The 19183-nt window shown below is 40.5% G+C and overlaps 1 protein-coding gene across 3 annotated transcripts in view; it reads left to right on the forward strand.

Moving 5' to 3' along the window:
* The first annotated feature begins 11626 nt into the window (after positions 1-11626).
* The window catches only part of LOC125885580 (activating transcription factor 7 interacting protein), a 37007-nt gene continuing 29450 nt past the window's right edge, over positions 11627-19183 (forward strand). The window contains exon 1 of one of the 3 annotated variants that reach the window (XM_049571235.1): positions 11627-12159. The gene's annotated coding sequence lies outside the window, so the exon portion shown is untranslated. The remainder of the gene's footprint in view (positions 12160-19183) is intronic. The other 2 variants (XM_049571234.1, XM_049571232.1) reach the window with 2 other exon arrangements.

A 19183-nucleotide genomic window follows, 5' to 3' on the forward strand; every position in this document is an offset into this window, starting at 1 on the left:
GTCCGGTTTAAGAGCTCCACCCGGTTTATTTCACGTCAACCGGATAAACCGGGTGGGGGTGGGGGGTGGAGGGTGAGCTTTTCACATCAGTGGCGTGTCAAGGGACTATATTCAACTTATCTTGCATTGTAACATGCATTATGACAACTTAATAAGTTTTATGTATGTTTTTAAATGAAGTGTAGGAGCCTACAAGTGTTTTGTTTAGTGTGTCTCAGAAGCTCCACTCAGCTTTTTGCTGCTGCTGCAAGTGTCCGTCTGCTTCTTCTTCTTCTTCTTCTTTTTGTGTAACCTTGTGTGTATTGGCGTTTAATATGGCATTATCGCCACCTAGTGGATTGGAAGCGCATTACACCTATAATGGGCTTTTATTGGGAAAAATAGCTCAAATGCGACCCCCAGTGGTAAAATTAGGTATATAATTCGATATATCGGTTCGGTTAGATATTTGGCTTTAAATCAAACCAGTTGGAAAATTTTCAAACCGGCACAAGCCTAATTGATACATAAAGAGCACTTCCTGGTTGAGAGTTCATCTCTCTGCTGCCCTCTTGTTAGCAAGATATATAAAACCACAAGTTTTCACAAACTGTGAGGTTACTAACTGGTGTAAAGAAATATGGACTTTTTAAATCCATAAACGAAATATTGATCTGTGCTTGACCACACGTGTTTATGAATTTTACTGTTTGGATGGAAAAACTCCCTTTCTATTAAGTACCATTTTGGTTTAAATTAAATGCAGTGCACTAAAACAACCCTCTGCTTTGTCTGTAATGACAATATGGTCCATATTTTTGCAGGCAATTCAGGTGACTACTTCTTAACCTTTAAACAGTTTTCAATGCAGTTGATCAATACATTCTTAAGGCAAAGGTCAACTGTTGCAGCGGACAGCAAACTTGCACGTTTGTTCTGTGCATGCATGAAAGTAAATAACTCTCCATACCAGCAGGCGGCGGTCGTCTGTATCTGTCATTCAAAAAGGGAAACGCGAAGACTGACAAGATGGGTGCAAGATTCTACTTAGCTAGCCAGTTATCCCATTAACAACACAACCCGATACTGAAAGAACAAATTTAATTTACTGTGAACTAGTGAACAACAACATTTTTTTCTAGTGAGCTTGATGGCTTAAAAAATAATCTTAAAGTTTGTTTCGATGTCACGCCCTCTTGACTTTAGCCATTTGGCTGCTTTCTTTACTTCTGTTTCTATTCTTGTGCACCAAGTTGAAGTGCATATATTACTGATCTGCAGGGTTGCCGAATCTGCTGAAAAAATGCCAGTAAGGGCAGAATAGTACTGATGGTACTGAGTACAACACAAAAACTAGGGCAACAGATGCTCACTAGCCCTTTTTACACAGCGATCACGCAATAGAGCCACTACGCAATCTCTTCTTTATGCCACCTTTGCATTTTTACACAGCTAAATGACTGCAGCATAATGCCACTTCTGTGTGTTATTACAAATAGCATGCTAGCATTGCAGAATCATAGAGACATGACGGGCGTGATATCTAACACATCAGCGCTGGCTTCTGGTGTGACATATAACATACACGTTGGCAGAGCTTTACAAACAATAACAATGGCAATGTCAATAAGAATCATTTACCACCTACGTTATATGGTGGCTGATCTCGTTCTCTGCTCGGAGGGTAAGAGCTTCCGGCCTCATTGTCATTGCCAAACCCCGTTCCTTTTTCCTACACCTAACCATGTGCTTTTGTTGCCTAAGGAAAAAAAAATGCCAGTCCGCGGTGTTGTACCAATGTAGTGTGTTTATTTTGAAAGAGACTGTGTGTAAATGTTAAATTTTTCTGTGAAAATGAAAGTGTATCTTGAAAGAGGAGAACCTGACACAGTGTCCAAGAACATCAACAACCACGTACCCAGGGTACCTTGCAAGTCATATGTGAATGTGGAAAGTCCATGACCAAAATGTCAATACGTGGTGAGGTCGGAGTGAGAATGTGTTGGGCTCAGAGGCAAGACAACTCTGTCCCTCCATTCTGTGATCATACCTTTTACACAGAACTGTGAGGCGAAATTAGGGCGCAATATTCCCACCTTGAACAGGCAGTGTAAAACGTGCTACTGGCAGTCCGATATTGACCAATGGACAACCATCAGCTTACTGTGTCAGATCTCTAACAGTATGGACATGCCCCTGTGGGTTTTATATCTGTCAGAATAGATTTTTTCTTGTATCAGTAACTAACTGCTTCTCTGTCTTGTGGTGTGCCACAGGGTTCCATCTTGGGTCCTATACATTTGTCTACAAATACATGCTTTTCTTTGGACAGTTTATTAGACACTTTATTAAAGGTCATTATTATCGAACTATGACCTTTTATGATCATCACACTCAGTGTCCTTGAGTAATAAGCTACTATACTATTACAAAATAACCATACCGTCACATATAGTTAGCAGTCAGTGTGTGCCTAGTCAGTTCACAGCAGAAAATATATTAAACTTTTAATACTAAGAAATCTAATTTTGGCTTTTACTGTTTGTTTGTCCATCTTGAACAGGCAGTGTAAAACGTGCTACTGGCAGTCCAATATTGACCAATGGCCTACCATCAGCTTACTGTGTCAGAGCTCTAACAGTATGGGCATCCTCCTGTGGGTTTTATAGATTTTTTCTTGTATCAGTATTTAACTGCTTCTCTGTCTTGTGGTGTGCCACAGGGTTGCATCTTGGGTCCTATACATTTGTCTACAAATACATGCTTTTCTTTTGACAGTTTATTAGACACTTTATTAAAGGTCATTATTATCGAGCTATGACCTTTTATGATCATCACACTCAGTGTCCTTGAGTAATAAGCTACTATACTATTACAAAATAACTATACTGTCATATATACAGTACTTAGCAGTCAGTGTGTGCCTAGTCAGTTCACAGCAGGAAATATATACATATATTAAACTTTTAATACTAAGAACGTGCGGGTGTCCCCAGGAAATGTGTACCTACAGAAACAGAAAGCTCCGCGTCCATAGCAACCGCTCCACCCAAAATGCCGTCTCAACAACGTGAAAAAAATATTTTTTCCAGCGGATGTCTTAGTTACAACATGATTGAGCAAACTGGAGTAGTTTCATGTCGTATCCGACAATGGGAGGCTTTTAACAGATGACGTCCTGATGTTAGCTTTGCTAACTGTCCCTGTCAGCTGCAGCCACTGCTGCTTTCTAGACATCGTGATTTCCCAAAACTGAATAAATACCACACATAGCAACACAAAACTGCTTTGCTAGCTCACTCATGTTGTAACTAAGATATCCACTGGAAAAAATATTTTATTCACAGGCCGTTTATTGAGTTATTACCTTATTTTTATACAGTCTATGGTTATTACAGACAGCGCTAATGGTTAGCCCAGCTAATCCACGATAACCATGTTAATTACAAAACACACAGAAATAGTAACGTTTATTCAATCATTGTGTTTATAGACTTAACAAACATCAGATTAGTCTACACGGTGATATAGTGACGTGATAAAATGTGATATATAGCTAAACTCTGCTGGTTTTCTACCTAAAGTATTTGTAAACAACACGGCGATTCCCTGGGGGCACCGCCGGAAGTTAAGGGCGTGAGCGATCGCCAAGGCTCCTGCACTTCCATTAGTCGAAAAACTCCGGGCTGTGCCTCCAGAGGTAAAGGAAGAAAAAAAAATTTTTTTCCTTTTTTTTTACCGATGGATTTCAAGATTGCTCATAAAGTAACTGGCCAGGTGAACCAGCTGGAAAGATTGTTTCTTCAGGTGAGGAATCAAGCAAAAGACTGTTAAATCCAGAAAATGGTCGATAAATAACCTACAATATGATAAGTATTATGTCAGTGGTATTCTCTTACCTGGTCTCTTGTAAGTTGATCAAGCTAATGAAGCTCAGCCTAAGTTCAATTAGGGAGACCTTTCTCATGCTCACCCTTTCACATTTCTCTCCATCCCACTCTCACTACTCCCTCTAATCAGCTGACTATGGGTGTTCACTCCTCTAATTATCCAATCACACTTTGCCATTCTCAGCCAATCAGGATGCCACTGCAAAATTTTAAATCTGCTCTCTCTTCTGCTGATGCCAGCCATCATTTTAGGCAGAAGCTTCGCACCCTCCTCCTACCCCGGTCACCTCCAGCCATCGTATCCACAGTCCAGGACAAGCTCTCAAAGACTCATTTCTCTATTCATCCAGATCATCGACACTTTTCCACCTTCCTCTCATCTCATCTTCACCACCTCTACCACCACCAGCGTCTAGACCCTGGGGGGGTTTCCCTATTCGACTATGGATTCATCACCCTCCTTAAATCAAACCATCTCTACGGGTTCTAATCGCCAAAGACTTTCCACTTTCCTATTCATTCATTCACGTTAATAAATATTCTTTTGGGGCCCTTCCTACAGTGCACATATTTTTGGACAACAGACCTCAACATTGGTTCTTTCAGCAAAGGTCTTTTTGCCAAAAGTCAAATAACTCAACATTTCAGACGTCAAGCTTGGATGTTAGTTAGGATAAGGTAACTTAGCTATCATTACTCCAACACACCAATACAGCTTATTGTTTTGGTTAAATAGCTAATAATTATGTATCTCATATTGTTTTTCATAGTTATAAAAGTATGTTCATTTAGAAAACAGCAGCTTAATAAAAAAAAATCCTTGTTATATGTGTTATATTTTTTTCTCTTAAAGTTTGTAAAAAATCCCGTAAGCAGTATCTCAGATTTTGTATGTTGCTCACAGACTATAAAATTAAGTATGATATCATATTAGGTAAGATGTATTCACGCGGTGCCTGAGTATGATTGACTCCCCTATCCACTCCCCTGCCGCTCAGTTTTGACATTCAGGACTTTAAGCAACAATGGTTGAAGAGACTAGTAGGATCTCTTTGCAGACTGGAGACTTTGACAAGGTAGGGTAACTACTTTGAATGGGCGCAGTAACTGTCAATCATAATTTTATTTCGCCAGTCAGAACTTTACAATCTGTCAATTAAAAATGGAATTCACCAATAGTAATGTGCCATGCCCCCACTCTTTATTGGGTAGAAGCAGCCCCTCGAATTTGACTGGCAGGACATTGCCCCGATCCAGGAGGAAGAGGAGAAGAAAATTGTAAAGATGAGAGGAGTAGTGGAACGCCCACTGAAGTCACCGCATTTGATGAGTTAATTGAGTAAATAAAAGAAAGGCAGAAGGTAGCCAAAGAGATAAGAGGATGTAACAAGGGGAACAAGAGAGGAAGATCGACGCAGATAGGGCCAAAGCTGAAGAGGCCAGAAGGAAGGCCACGGAGACGTTGGGCCAGACCAAACTGAGGCAGAGTGAGGATGGACAGGAGTAGAGCAAACAGAGTAGAAGAAATGGCAATGGCACAGTTGCAGTTTTGAGGGAGAGAAGTCAAACTGATAGGGTGGCAGCAGGTGGCCGAGACGATGCAAATTATGCAGCAACAGTATGTCCGAATGCAGCTTACCCAAACCATGCTCCTTTAGCAGCAATAGCAGGGTTGAGCATTACTTACTCTGATTGGAAAAAATATCAAAGAAAAGTTGAGAGGAGAGATTTTGAGATGTTAAATGTTTTAATACTTTTAGTTGAATATTCAGTAATAAAGCAAATTATAATACTTGTACGGACATTGCTTTTTTTTTTTGTTAAGGTGAGAGCTTTGTACTATGTCACTGCTTGCGCTAGCATGTCTTCTTTCTCTAATCTATACAATTATGTGCCACTATCTTGCCATTGTATGACCGTATAGAATAAAATCATTTATTTTAACGCATTTGTGGGTTAAAGCTATAGCTCTTCAGCACTTGGTAGTCACAACATATGCACTTGACAGGGAGTGAATAACTAATGAAAAATGGTCCCAAATATGTGGAGGACCCAATTAAAATTTCTTTGATTTGTCCGATTGCCATACAGACAAGCAAGTGCATGTCTTAACAAAGCAGAGAGTTTACAGAATGTTACTCAACCCAATTCTTAAATGTCTAATATGATAAAACAATGAAGTAATGACATCTAAATATATACATACAAATATCCAAAAGGTGAAAGATCAACTTCACTGTGACATCATAATATTCTGCATAAAACACTTTTCTGGCCATTATGGCCAATGTTGTATCTCAGGAACAGAAGGGGAGATACTTGGTTAGATACTGAATTGGTGACACTAATCTTGGGTGCCTACCTTGAAATTGCTAACTGTGTAGATCTGCCGTGCTGCCAGGGGGAAGATGTGTGTGAAGCATCCATGTTTTGACAGACAAACTGTAAGAGAAATTTGACTGGTGCGCAGAGGCATACAACCACAGGGAGGTTATTTCCTTTCGAGTCGCAGCAGAGCAGCTGAGTAGCTAGAGTGAGATTTCACTTATCACGTGATGGGAGTGATGGTGTGTTCAAACTGAATGTGAAGTGAATGTCGGCCTCGTGTTAATCTCACTAATACAGTCACTGGAGTGTTTTTTGGTAGTATTGCGCAGTTGGCAAATAATTGCCGTATTTCTGATTCTCAGTATGCTGAGAAGAATCTCAACCGTATCTCAACGCTGATAGGCTATCACGACACAGTGTCCACAGGAATTTCTTGTGGTAGATGGAAATTTACAACTTGTGCAAAAAGTGCAAATTTCGCATGTTTGTGTCATTCCTGTTGCCTGGTGCAAATTTGCATCTATTTGCATCTTTGCATTTATGTTGTATGTAATCAGGCCACACAAAACGCTAGCTTTGCCTGTGAACACACCATAAGGGACAGTTGACTGACAAGACAATGGCAAAGGATTTGGTTTCAAAATGAAAAGCAATGGTACCTATATGGCAACAATTAGGGAAACGGAGTTGGATAATCTACTTCACCAAGAGGTTGGAGGTGTGTAACCTGTCATGTGCAGCTCTCTATCTAACAGTTCACTGTGGCTGCTCATTCTTGTTCCATTGCTCCCTGCATATTTCAAACTGATCTTCTGCCAGCAAATGCCAAAAATGATCATTGTCTTGTTTTGTAGGTGCATGTCTGATAGTTGTAACATACAATAACGTTTTTCACCAGTTAAATGCTTTTAATGTGACGCTGCAGCAGTAAGAGGTTCAGTTTGCATTAGCAGTGCCTTAAATGTTCAGTATAATCCATAACACAGTCATATTATTAACTGGTGGAGAAATTGCCTGACATTGGTACCCCTAGTCGCTGCCCAAATCACTGCATCACGTTGCTGTAACGGCATAGGAGTTTCAGAGACTACTTAAAATACTTTTATTCTCAGGAAAGAATACAGAATAATTCACTCCTCTGAAGTAAACTTGCATGAATCTCTGCATTAAACAATATTCATCAGTTTTAATTAATTAATTACATGCACAGTGCGACCCCTGTGCTCTATGGAAAAATCAACCCAGCAGTTTTTACAAAATGTCATAGGGCTTTGTAACCCACGCTGTACAGGGTCATAAAAAGGTTGTGATAACAAAAAGGAAAAAAAGGTGTGAAAATTGGTCATAAATTGGTAGAAATGCAGAAGAATTGTTAACAAGGGAGGAAACCATGAGAGGGTAATGAAAGTCTCCTGGGAAAATCGTGAGGTTGGCAAATATGTCTAGTTCATAGTTCATCTTGTGTTTTTTGTCGAGTATTTTTGTGTGTCACTGACAAAGAACATGGATAGAAGAAACATTTCAGTATCAAGTAGCTGCTTGGAAGCATCCTGACACTAAAAATGGATCAATTAGTAAATATATGATATCTTCACTGTCATTGTTATGCCAAAGAAAGTCACACAAACACGAAACGATACGATTCCCACCACTGCCTCTAGATGTCACTAAACTAAGGACATCTGGACATTTTTTCTACTCGCATCTCAGATAAGTTCCTTATGGAGCTCTTGTCTTCATACACACACATCAGAGAAAATTTTGAAGAAAAAAAAATTGACAAGCAAGCACTTTACACCATGATTGGTCACTCAGTATTAACGGTGACAATATGTTCCAACGATTTTTCTCAAAAACGATATATAGATAATACAAAAACAAACCCGGTCAGTCATTACTTACAATCCACTAAAAGTGTGTGGTGGTGTTTGTGTCTGCAGAGCCCGTGCCCTCTCCCTGTATTTTCTTATTTTGCTGTTTCTGGGACATTTGTGGGTGTCACACTTTGGGCAGTGGTGTGAAGCCCCCAGCCAATGACAGCATGCAGGGTGTGAGGGTGGGACAAGGTAGGGACCAGGTGCCAGATCATGAGCACACACCCAAGAGGAGCTATTGAGCCGGAGAGGAGGGGTCAACTTTGAATGTTGTGTTTACAAACCGCAAAGGACAAATCCTGCTCATTCTGCCTTAAACAAGTTAAATGTTACACTTTATATTTAAATTATTGAATTCCTCAAGCTGTATTTATTCTACGTTATTCATAATACTGTTATGTATTTGTTTTGTTTACGCACCCGTTCCGCTTTAGCTTTAGAGGTATGGAAATGTGTAATATACATCCCAACTGTATTTCTTTAATTTGTTATTGCACCTGCGACTTTTTTATTCTGATTTGTTTAAATCAATGATAATTAATAATAACACTTTTTTTCAAAGCTAAATTGCTGTGGCGGCAATAATTATAATAACAATCATTATTATTCTATATGTTTTTACATATTTTCTTAAATCATATTTTGTGTGTAAGCATTTCAAGTATTATCCATCTAACTGGTGTTGAGTTATTTGTTTCAAGAATGGCTTTTATCTATTTTTGCAAATGAACTCTGTTTACTGCTGGGAGCTGAGGCTGTGCCTGCACTAGCTTCTTCTTGTATCCTCAGGGCGCTAAGGACCATAAACAAACGCTCACCCATGTTTCAGACTTGCCACCTGTTAGCAAGTGTGCATTTTGACCAACAACACAATGAAAACCTGGTTGGTTATTAGCGGTACAGTTCATTGACACATCAAATTCAGACCTGGATTTTAAAATTCTGCCAGCCTGCCTTCAAAATGTCCAACCAGATGTTTTTATCGGTGTGAAAGGTATAACTGGATTAGTGTGCAGGATTGTCCTTTCTGTTTGTAAACATGCTCATCAGCAAAAGTGAAAGCAGACCTCGGATTCACTTGTTTGGAGTTTCGCCTTGCTATATTTGCGTTTTTTCTGCATTGTATCTCTTGGATGCCTGCTGCTTACAGCACTGTGTCGCTACCTTTTTACAAAGCACTGTGCGGTACATAGTCATAAACGCTCTCAACACAGAAGATAAAAAGAAAATAGGAAAATACAAGAGGAGGGCAGAAAAAAAATACACCGCCAAACACTCGTAGTGGGTCGTAAGTGATGTTTGAGAGGGATTACTTCTGTATGAGTCTATAGATTGTTTTTTATGCAAAATACTGCATATCTTTAACTGTGCATGGCGAGCAGAGGATGTTGAACAACCAAAAACTTTGGCATGCCAACACGGGCCAAAGACAGCTGTTGTGTTCACTGTTGTGAGTTGGCATGGTTACAACATGAGGGAGTTCAGTGACCGTACAGTTGGTTTTGGAGTCGGTTCAACTCTGAATATTGAGGGAATGTTTTAGCTTGTTATGGGATGGGGGGCAAATGTTCATATTACATATTTTGGGGCGGGCTTCAGCCCCCTGTCCCCAGAGGATTACGTGCTTGGGCAGCACATACACACCCTGTTAGATGTCAGTCTGCTAACCTCGCATTTTCAGCAGCTATTTTACAGCTGTGCAGTGGAGGTGGATCCTGGCCCTACTCTGACAGAGTCAGACAACATTCATAGAAAGTGGTCTCTTCATTAACTGTTGTCTCATCATTGTCCAAATTATTGTCCAATTTGTTATTTTGAACTATTGCGCCCTCAGTTGGCCTGATAAGGAACACTTTGTTGTTTTCCTTTAGCTTTGCCTTTACTGAGAGTCTAAAGATCCTGGCACACCATGAGTGTCTGTGGCTGACTATAAACCGTTTTGTGGTGTGTCTGGCTCCTTTGGCGCTCATCTGCCCTCATCAGTGGGCTTTCTTGTTGAATTGGGGTTAAAGGCAGTCATTCTGTTAAGCATGGCAATTTTTTACGTGGAGTTTCTGCTTACTCTTCACTTCCCCTTTTTCCTTTGTTCCTCCACAAGTAAGACAACAAGCACATGCTAAGCAAAACCTAGCACTGCCTACACTTCACTCTCTCCACATTTTTCATGTCTATCTCTACTTCAAGGTAAAAATGCAGAAAATAGCAAAAAGGGGCGTACTTAGCTCATCGGCTTCACAGGTGCTTTAATTTACGGTAATGCTGACAGCATTGTGCTTATGTTCCATTTGAAAATGCACATAACTTTCCATTTTTTAAAATATTACACACTAACATTCTTACCATTCAAATTTTGTGGGTAGTCTATGTAGAAATGTTTGTGTTATTTCTTCTTCAACCATTGTGACGCCTGTATTCACATTTTTCTTTTTTTTAACTATTGTTTAACTGGGTATTGTAGCAGTTTCATTTGTATCATTGAGCCTCGGGCAGATTCATGTAATAATAGTCTTGCTTTATGTGCTGCCTAATGGAGCCTGGGTTCTGCATGTAGTGTTCCCTAAACATAAAAGCTCTGTCACATTGAAAAAATGTCATTTCATTTTGTACTTCCTTCCATGTTGATGTAGAGGCGATATGCTACTGTGACGCCTTGCTGTATTTGTACACACACATGAAGATGACAAAGAGACTTGCCTAACCTCAGGGCTTCTTTCTTCTTGACTAGCACTGCAGACCCTATCTGGTGTGCAAGGGTGTGTGAGTGAGAAATCTCAGGATAAAGAAGAGCACACCTACCAACTCCTGCTCCACATCACATGGACTTTGGAGTACGGACACAGAACCTGCGAGGGGACTAGCTATGGCAGACTACAGTAGGAGCAAGGGTTTATCCATGAGGGGAACATCTTTACGCTTATGATTAGCACATCACCATAACTCGCCCTCTGCTGGTCTCCTGGGGAAGCACAAGTCTCATACACAGAAGTGAGTCAACAAAATGGCTGACTGTGCTGTATAATGTCAGGAGAGAGCTATACACCATATGTCCATGTAATGGAAGTGATCTTTTGGGAGCTAAGAATGAAAGGATTTGTCCTTGCTCTCCTCTCTTGTTGTGAGAGTCCATAAAATCATATTTAAAAAAAAAAAAAAAAAAAAAGTTCATGGTTTGCAGCCCAGGCTAAAGGGAAAAAAGGGACCTTTCCTGTCACTAGCTGTGTTAGTATTCTCCCTGTTACCTTGTGTTAGACCATTTTCTCATCTCATGTGTGCCATTTTTTACTGTTTTTTTTTTTTTAAAAAAAATCATCATCAGAGCAAGCGCAAACCACTCAAGGTCACTCAAAGGCTGGGGTGCACATAGCCTACAGTACAAATAAGACACACTGCATTCCTATGATGTGTGAAATACAATGACCACTCACTGTACTTTAAGTTTTCAGACAATTTTTCAGACTGTTGTTCAACCGACTCCTCCTCCACCATGATCCCTCCCCCTTTAGCCCAGCAGTTGCTCTCCGTCGGGGACAAAATCACAGACCCCTCCCTCTCCATGCTAATGTTCAGCTCCCTGTTGTCCCTGTTCCAAGTGCCGGCTCTGCTGCTCTGTAACACACTCATGCCAGTCCTCACAGACCCTCCATACAAACCGATCTCTCCCGTTCCTGGAGCTGTTCCTTCCTAACGTGCCAGTTGCGGCTTCAGCAACGTCGCCGGTAAATTCTGAAGAACATTAACGTTCAGACCGCAACGGTTGGTCAGACGCAACCGAATCTGTCGACCAACCGCCACCGACGGTGACGTATTGTAGTGGGTTTTGTGCTCAAAAGGAGGAGGAGTCTATTTGTTCGCGAGAGGGAAGAGCAGCGGGTCGAGTCCGTTAAAGCAAAACTACACGGTTGTTTGGTTCACAGCTCGGTAGTTTTGCGGTGAGGGCTGCATGATTCCCACATCCTGTGACTGCTACGAGTTAACGTTACACACAACACGGTCCGGAAGAGCTCGACAGCAGCGGGAGGAGGAGCACGGAGTCTGCCTCAGACGAGACGGGAAATCGCGGGAACATCGTTAGGCGACGCGAAAAGTCGGTGAGTCGTGGCATTGCAGCTAGCATGCTAGCAAAGAACTTCTCACTTGCCTTTTATATTTAACACAAGCAGATAGTGTGCTTTTAGAACTTATTGGGCTTATGAATATAAACATTTGGTCATGTATTGCATTTTTTAATGATTTTGGTGCACAGTGAGTTAGCGGCAGAGAAAGCAACGTTAGCTAGCACTTGCTTAGATACAAGCTCTGCGGGTAATACGTAAGCTAAATTAAAAAATTATATTGGCAGTGTTTTTTGCCCCTTTCATTTATTGATTTATTTATTTATTTATTCATTCATTCATTACAATAACTACTTCTGCATCCCTGAAGTTTTCTCCTTTGTGAAAGCAGTCTCGCGAGTTTTGCGATCATGTAAATTTCTTCTATGAGATTAACATTACTGAATTCTTTTTGATTTTACATTAAATATTACATTCAGGCAACCTTTTTGTAAAGGAAAGGTAACGTTAATGTGTCCTTTGATTTTATCTGAAAACTGAACTCTCTTTTGCACACAACTGCTTTTAAAGGGTGTTACTTTGCTTGCCGCTAAGGAGTGGTAACTTTGTTGAAAACTGATTGTACACAAATGCACATTCGAGCACATGAGCAAAAAGAAAAAAGGTGACCCAGATCCCACCCCACTCATGTTGTCAATAGCCGCATATAATTAATCTAAACACTTTATTGTATTTAAGTGACTTACTTGCTTCACAGCTGGTAATATTTGCATTTCGGATGTATTTGTACCTCACCGAAGTCTTAAATCCCACCAAGTCGGTGAAGCAACTATGGTGCATTGGTGCTAAAACAGGCAGCAAGCACATTCAGCATGGTACAGAGATGACACTTTGACAGAGGGGCATAAAGGAAGATAGATTTTGAAGAGAAGTTGACTACCCTGTGATAGTGAAGTTTTCCAGGTAATAGAAAAATGACATTTTAGCTTTGTCACTTTAATTATTGCCCTTGGTCGAGCTTTAATGGAGAGTTTGTGGCCTTTTTCATAAACTCCTAGGATTTAATGCAGAAGATTAGAGAATATCCCAAATTGAAAAACAACATGGAATTGAAGCCTAAATACCACTGAGTACAAAAAATGGGCTAAAGTGAAGAGGAAACTGCTGCATTCCCTACAGGCTACAGTGAAACCCCCCCTCTTGGTCTAAAATGGTACAGCCCCAGTATTTTTCCATGCACCACACTGTCCTAGGATGTGGGTGTGGCTTAATATCAATGCATGCACAAGTTAAGCAGTTTTTCGTCTTTGCCTTGTCCTGTAGGTTTGCAAAAGAGAACAAAATCTGCATCTTTTTTGATTTAGGTGAAGTGATGCACAGATAAGTGACCAACTGAATGTTTGCTCTATGAACCTGAGAGCCAAAAGTCAGAGTTTGAGGAATTTGGCAGTTGGCAGAATTCAAGTGTTTTATCATATTTGTGGTGTTTAAAAATATTTTTTTTCTGTACAAACTGAGCTGTTTCAGGTTTCCTTTTACCTTTTGGGAACATGGTACATCCCTGTCTCTAGTTTCACCTCCCCCACCTCACCCAGTGGCAGTGCTCAGACGGTGCACTTGCAATTCATTACACTATGTGTTTTTTCCACTGAGGAGGAAGCAGCCTTGAAAGGCTCCTCCTACATTTTTCAAAAGCCTTCCTGTAGATGTTAGACAGCTAAATTTGTCTGCCTCTCTTTAAATCAAACAATGACAATTTCCTATCGATCACACAACTGCTACAACACATTGCAGGGCTAGCTATATTCAGATTCATACTAGATGAGAATGTAAGAACATCTGAGGTTCTGCTTGGCTATAGTTAATAAATGAGAGTTCCAGATGTCCTCCATGTGAAAAAAAAGATAAGTTTATGTGTCTGACAGTGGCACCTTCCTCAGCCTTGGTTTATACAGGTTTGGTCCCAAATGTAGGCTAAGTCAGTGCTGTGCAGCTGTTGCTCATGAGCCACCAAAGGTCCATTGAAACCCTAGCTATATGAATCTTTTGCCCCTGTAATATCAGTTATAAATGTCAGTGATTTCATCCACATAAATGAGATGCATGTACTGTTGCTCATAATAAGCAGTATTAAAAAGAAGAAGAAAATACCTTTTATTTCAGGTGAACTGCGTCACCACCACATTAGATCTCTGATAAATGTTAGAGGGCAAGTGATTTTCTTGCCAGATGTTGTGTAACGCTAACTTTTACTATTCAAAAATAATTCCATATAATGGGTGAGAAATTCGCCATTTATTATTGGTAGAGGAGAGCTACAGTGTGCGCTGCCATAAATGTATCAGTGAAGAAGCCATGTAATATACAGCTTTCCACTGTTTCCAACACATGTAACAAGCTGCGTGTGAATATTGATTAAATTGCAGCCCTCAATCCTTATGTTTATGACCATATAGATTTGAGCTAAATTCACATGCAAAATTGTCTGTTTTTTCTGCAATGAAGAAAAAAGCTGCAGTGTGTGTTTCTCATAATTGCATGAATCTCATAAAAGTTTCCAATCCTGTATTTTAGTTTTGATGATGGAAAAGTCCATATCTATAATTTCTCTTCTGATTTTAAGTTTTTCAAATCATACCAAATACATCAGGATCGGTTTCAACCACTTACAGCTGGTTTCTTTGCTTCAACCTATAAAGGAGAGTGATACGAAATATGATCTCTGTTCAGTATCAGAATACCCAATGTTTGTTATTCATCATTCATATCTTGACATGCTGACAATTAGAAAGACTGGCTTGTTTTAAATTAGCATTAGCATGTCCACATGTTGGTGATAATAAATGAGTCAGGCTTTCAGTGTCTGTTTTAAAGGGGGCCTAATACAAATGTTAACCTTGTTTGTTATTTTCATGGACTACACTAGTGCATACATGTCTATATGCAACACACTGATTTAATTCAATGATGTCATCATGTTTTGAGATTTGCCTCAATAAAACCCCTCTTAAAATTTTATACTATTTTGCCACTTTAAAAGATGTAGGTGATTTTTTTTTTTTTTTAGCATTTAAGGCTTTAGTGAGAGCTTGGTATAGGATTATATGTCTCACATGTTCAGGCTTGCACATACACCTCTGTCTCCTCCCACTCCCGCTGCCTTGTGCATTATGTTTCAGTGTGTCTGCTGTAGTCGTGGTAGCTCGCTGCCTGAATTTTCATTGCTAAGACAAACATCTCTGCGCAGTCTCGCTCTATTTTTCAGTGTTTTGCCCCTTTCAGACATGCATCTTGATACTTCAGTGAAATGGCAATTTCATGTCGCTCATGTTTCTGAATAAGTGCCTAGGTCAAGGTGGCAGCCTTTCTAGGGTTGATCTTGTAAAATGTCTGACACACCCGAATTGCCGTTAGATTAACGTCAAGGCTACAGCAGCGCAAGGTAAAACACGCACACAAAGAAGTTAAATGTACATCTTCTTGTTCACCAAGAGCACTATATAAAGTATCACTCAGTTATTATCTCCTTTTTGAATAAAGGGAATAAAATCTGTCTTACAAACCATGAAAAACTGTGAAGGAGCCTAAGTTGTTGAGAAGATTCTTCTTGCATTGGATCAGCCTTCAGATGTGATATTTTTCCCTCTTGCAGTGTGGGGGAAAATAGTTTAAAAAAACATTCACGTACCACCACAGCATTAATTATGAGACTCCCTTACAATATTTTAAGTTTCTACAAATGCAAGCTGCATGGATCATTAAATGAATATCCAGTATAATGCTTTAGAAACAGCATCTAAGGAAATATGAATTTAACAAGAGTTAGCATCTTGTCATTCTTTGCATGTATGCAGTTGGTCTTAATCAAATAGGTAGCAAATTTTTCCATAAAATAAATTAAATTGATATGAAAACATATTATCGGATTGACTGCGAGAAAAGAAGGGATGAGAGTGCCTCATGTTCACAGTGGTAATTAATTTAAACTTAAATTTTAAACAATAAAATAAGATTTAAAATCTGTCAGCCTGAGAAAGAACAGAAAACACTGTTATTTCTTCATATGATTTATTCCAACTCATCGCAGTGTACTAGGTGGTACATATTGAGTAAGCATTGGCTCTGTTGGGAAATATCCTGTGACATCTGAAGAAAGTGTTGTGTGAATTACAGTTAACCATTACTTTAATAGTCTGCATATGCAAGTGAAAGTTAGTGTATGTGAACGTAAAAAAATATTTGGTCAAAGTGAAGGCTGGCAGAATACAACGACATACACACCAATTTCCAACACACAAAAAAATGCGTAATTCCCTTTAGCATAGTGCAGTCTACGAAATGTCCAGCTAGCAGCTTCTAAATTTTAGCTATTTGTGACTAGGGTCGGAGGTGTGCCTGCCTTAGGGTCCTGGAGGGATGGCAGATTGGAGCCAATCACACTCTAAAGGGTGGTATACACTGTGCAATTTTGGGTTGTTCCAGACAAAAGACGACCATTGTGAAAAAAATGTGGGGAAATCTTTGGCCGTGGCTCTTAAACGGGGATCCTGCATCACACAGTGAGAGCTTCAAGAATGGCTGTTGTCACAGTCTTGCGATCCAAGACAGCCTTGGATAAAATTCTGACTGTCAGAAATTTGGGATGACCATCTCACAGGGACTGCTGTTATGACCTACATCTACTAACCAACCAATAGAAACACAGCATGAAATTGTGCACTGGTGCTAGACCCAAACAAACGGACAGATAGCAGCTCGCCATGGAGGCAAAATGCACTAAAATATTAATGTGACCCTCTATGATGTGTTTCACTGTTGGAGAAGTAAAAACCTGTTCAGCATCCAAGCACATTCAGTATGGGAAGCTATCGTACATCGTACCCTGCAATTCAGGAGGCTCTGTCATTGTATAGTCTGCATATATCAAACTTGATGTTGTACCCAAATTTATTAGATCCATTTCACAAAGTGTAGCTTGCACTTAGCAGAACGAATGATAACGCTCTGGTCTTGTCCTTGGCAATGGCAGCAGCATATCAGATAGTAATGGATGGGCTGAGGATGGATTTGATGATAGTGTAGAAGTGCACTGTTATGAGGAAGTGCACTAGCATTGTCTTTGGCAGGTTGGACTTCTTTGGCTGCTGCAGGAAGTACGTCCTCTGCTGTGCTTTTTGGTGAGGAAGCTGATGTTCAGCTGTTAAAATTAGAGTTGTGTTCTTCTGGAAATCCACAGCCATCTCCACTGTTAAAGTGAATCATTACGTGTCCAAGGAGGTCACAAGGTCACCAGATGGTCACTCTCCCACCTATAGGTGGACTCACCTTCACCAGAGGTGAGCCCAATAAGGGTGGTGTCATCTGCTAACTTCAGGAGCTTGACAGACTGGTGACTGGATTTGCTGCTGTTGGTGTACAGGGAGAGGAACAGAGGGTGAAGAGCACAGCCCTGAATGGAACCGGTACTGATGGTCTGGGAGTCTGAGGCGTGTTTCTAACAGTCAACCAGCACATACGTTATGTGCCTGCATGACAGAAAATAACTCCCCACACCAGCACACGGCAGTCTTCTATAATCTTCTATAGTCTTCTATAATCCTTGTTCAAAAAGAGAAACTGGAAGACCATTTTGATGCTAGTTAGCCAGTTAGCATTTGGTCCACCTTGGCTTAAGCTCTTTCTTTACTGTTCTCGCTTCCGTTTCCCTTCTTGTGCGCTGAGCTGAACTCTCAATCAGTGATTTCAATTACCAATGGGCTCCGCTGCGCCAACGCTGATAGAACATGTTGTTGGTGACAAGGGGATAGGTCGTGGGACACACTGCACTGACAAGGGCAACAGTCGCTCACCAATGGCCCAAATTTGACCGACAGCTGACCGTCGCCTTTGTGCGTCAGGGCCTTAAAGTTATTAATCTGTCTGAGATCCTTCAATTCAAAAGCAAAGTCAGAGTGCTGAGAACTGCTGTTGAACATGTCTAAGGACCTGCACACATCAGGAACTGTAACCTCCTTCGTTTTACCAAAACTTGTCTAAGGACCTGCACACATCAGGAACTGTAACCTCCTTTGTTTTACCAAAACTTGTCTAAGGACCTGCAAATATGCCACATCTTTACTCGCCTGGAAAATGTGAGGTTGGTTGCTGTATGCTACTTTTGTGCCATGTCTGTGACAGCTTTCAAGAACATGGCGGCAGGTTGTGTCTGAGGTTGCTAAGCACCCTTAACAAGCACTGTACCATAGTCCGTTCACCTGAAATCCTGAGTGCAGAGCTGGTCTTCTTCCTGACATTGTGTGTGGGCATGTCGTCCTTGGGACAGATATAAAGGTCTGGCAGCTCCGCACCAAAATGGCGTTTCCATATTTATCACACACTGGCATTTACGGAAGGAGGGGAAGATATCTGTCGCGACAGGTTTGGTCTGCATTGAAAACAATGAATTTTAAGAAGTGGCGTGTGTACAGCCCCTAAATCTTGGAAGACTAGAAACGGTGTTCAATCAGCTGACTCTTTTCTATATGTTGATCTATAGCGAGAGAAGGAGAGGAGGCTTGTGCATTATAGTGAATAAGGACTGGTGTGACAGTCGGAAGTGGGTGCTATCCTGTTGTTGCTCGCCCTGCACATCAGTGGCCATCTTGTTGAGGTTCAGAAATGTAGAAAAACTATGACCCATACCCCCGGTGAAGCGCTAGATTAGAGTCTGGAGCAATTTCTCGGACGTCACTGTTGATGTGTCTGTGGTGAATTTAAAATGCAACAACAGAAGCAAGTGCACCCAAAACTACAGTTAATCATTACACAACCAGAAACCATGGATTACCAGAACGATCTGCGATGACATAAGCCAGTACAGCGTTCAGTCCAGAAACATAGATTATTATCTCATTCAGCCACTTGTTAGCAGCTGCATTTTTTAAAGGCACTATGTGTAATAATTTCAGTTGTTCTTTGAGAAAAACAAATTTTGCAGTCAAAAGTGTGTCCTAGCACATGTGTATTTACTTCCATCAGCATATCTAAGTGTGTCCGTAAGCTCTGCGACCGGTGTCTCATC

The sequence above is a fragment of the Epinephelus fuscoguttatus genome, linkage group LG3 (genome assembly GCF_011397635.1).
Source record: "Epinephelus fuscoguttatus linkage group LG3, E.fuscoguttatus.final_Chr_v1".
NCBI classification, from domain to species: domain Eukaryota; kingdom Metazoa; phylum Chordata; class Actinopteri; order Perciformes; family Serranidae; genus Epinephelus; species Epinephelus fuscoguttatus.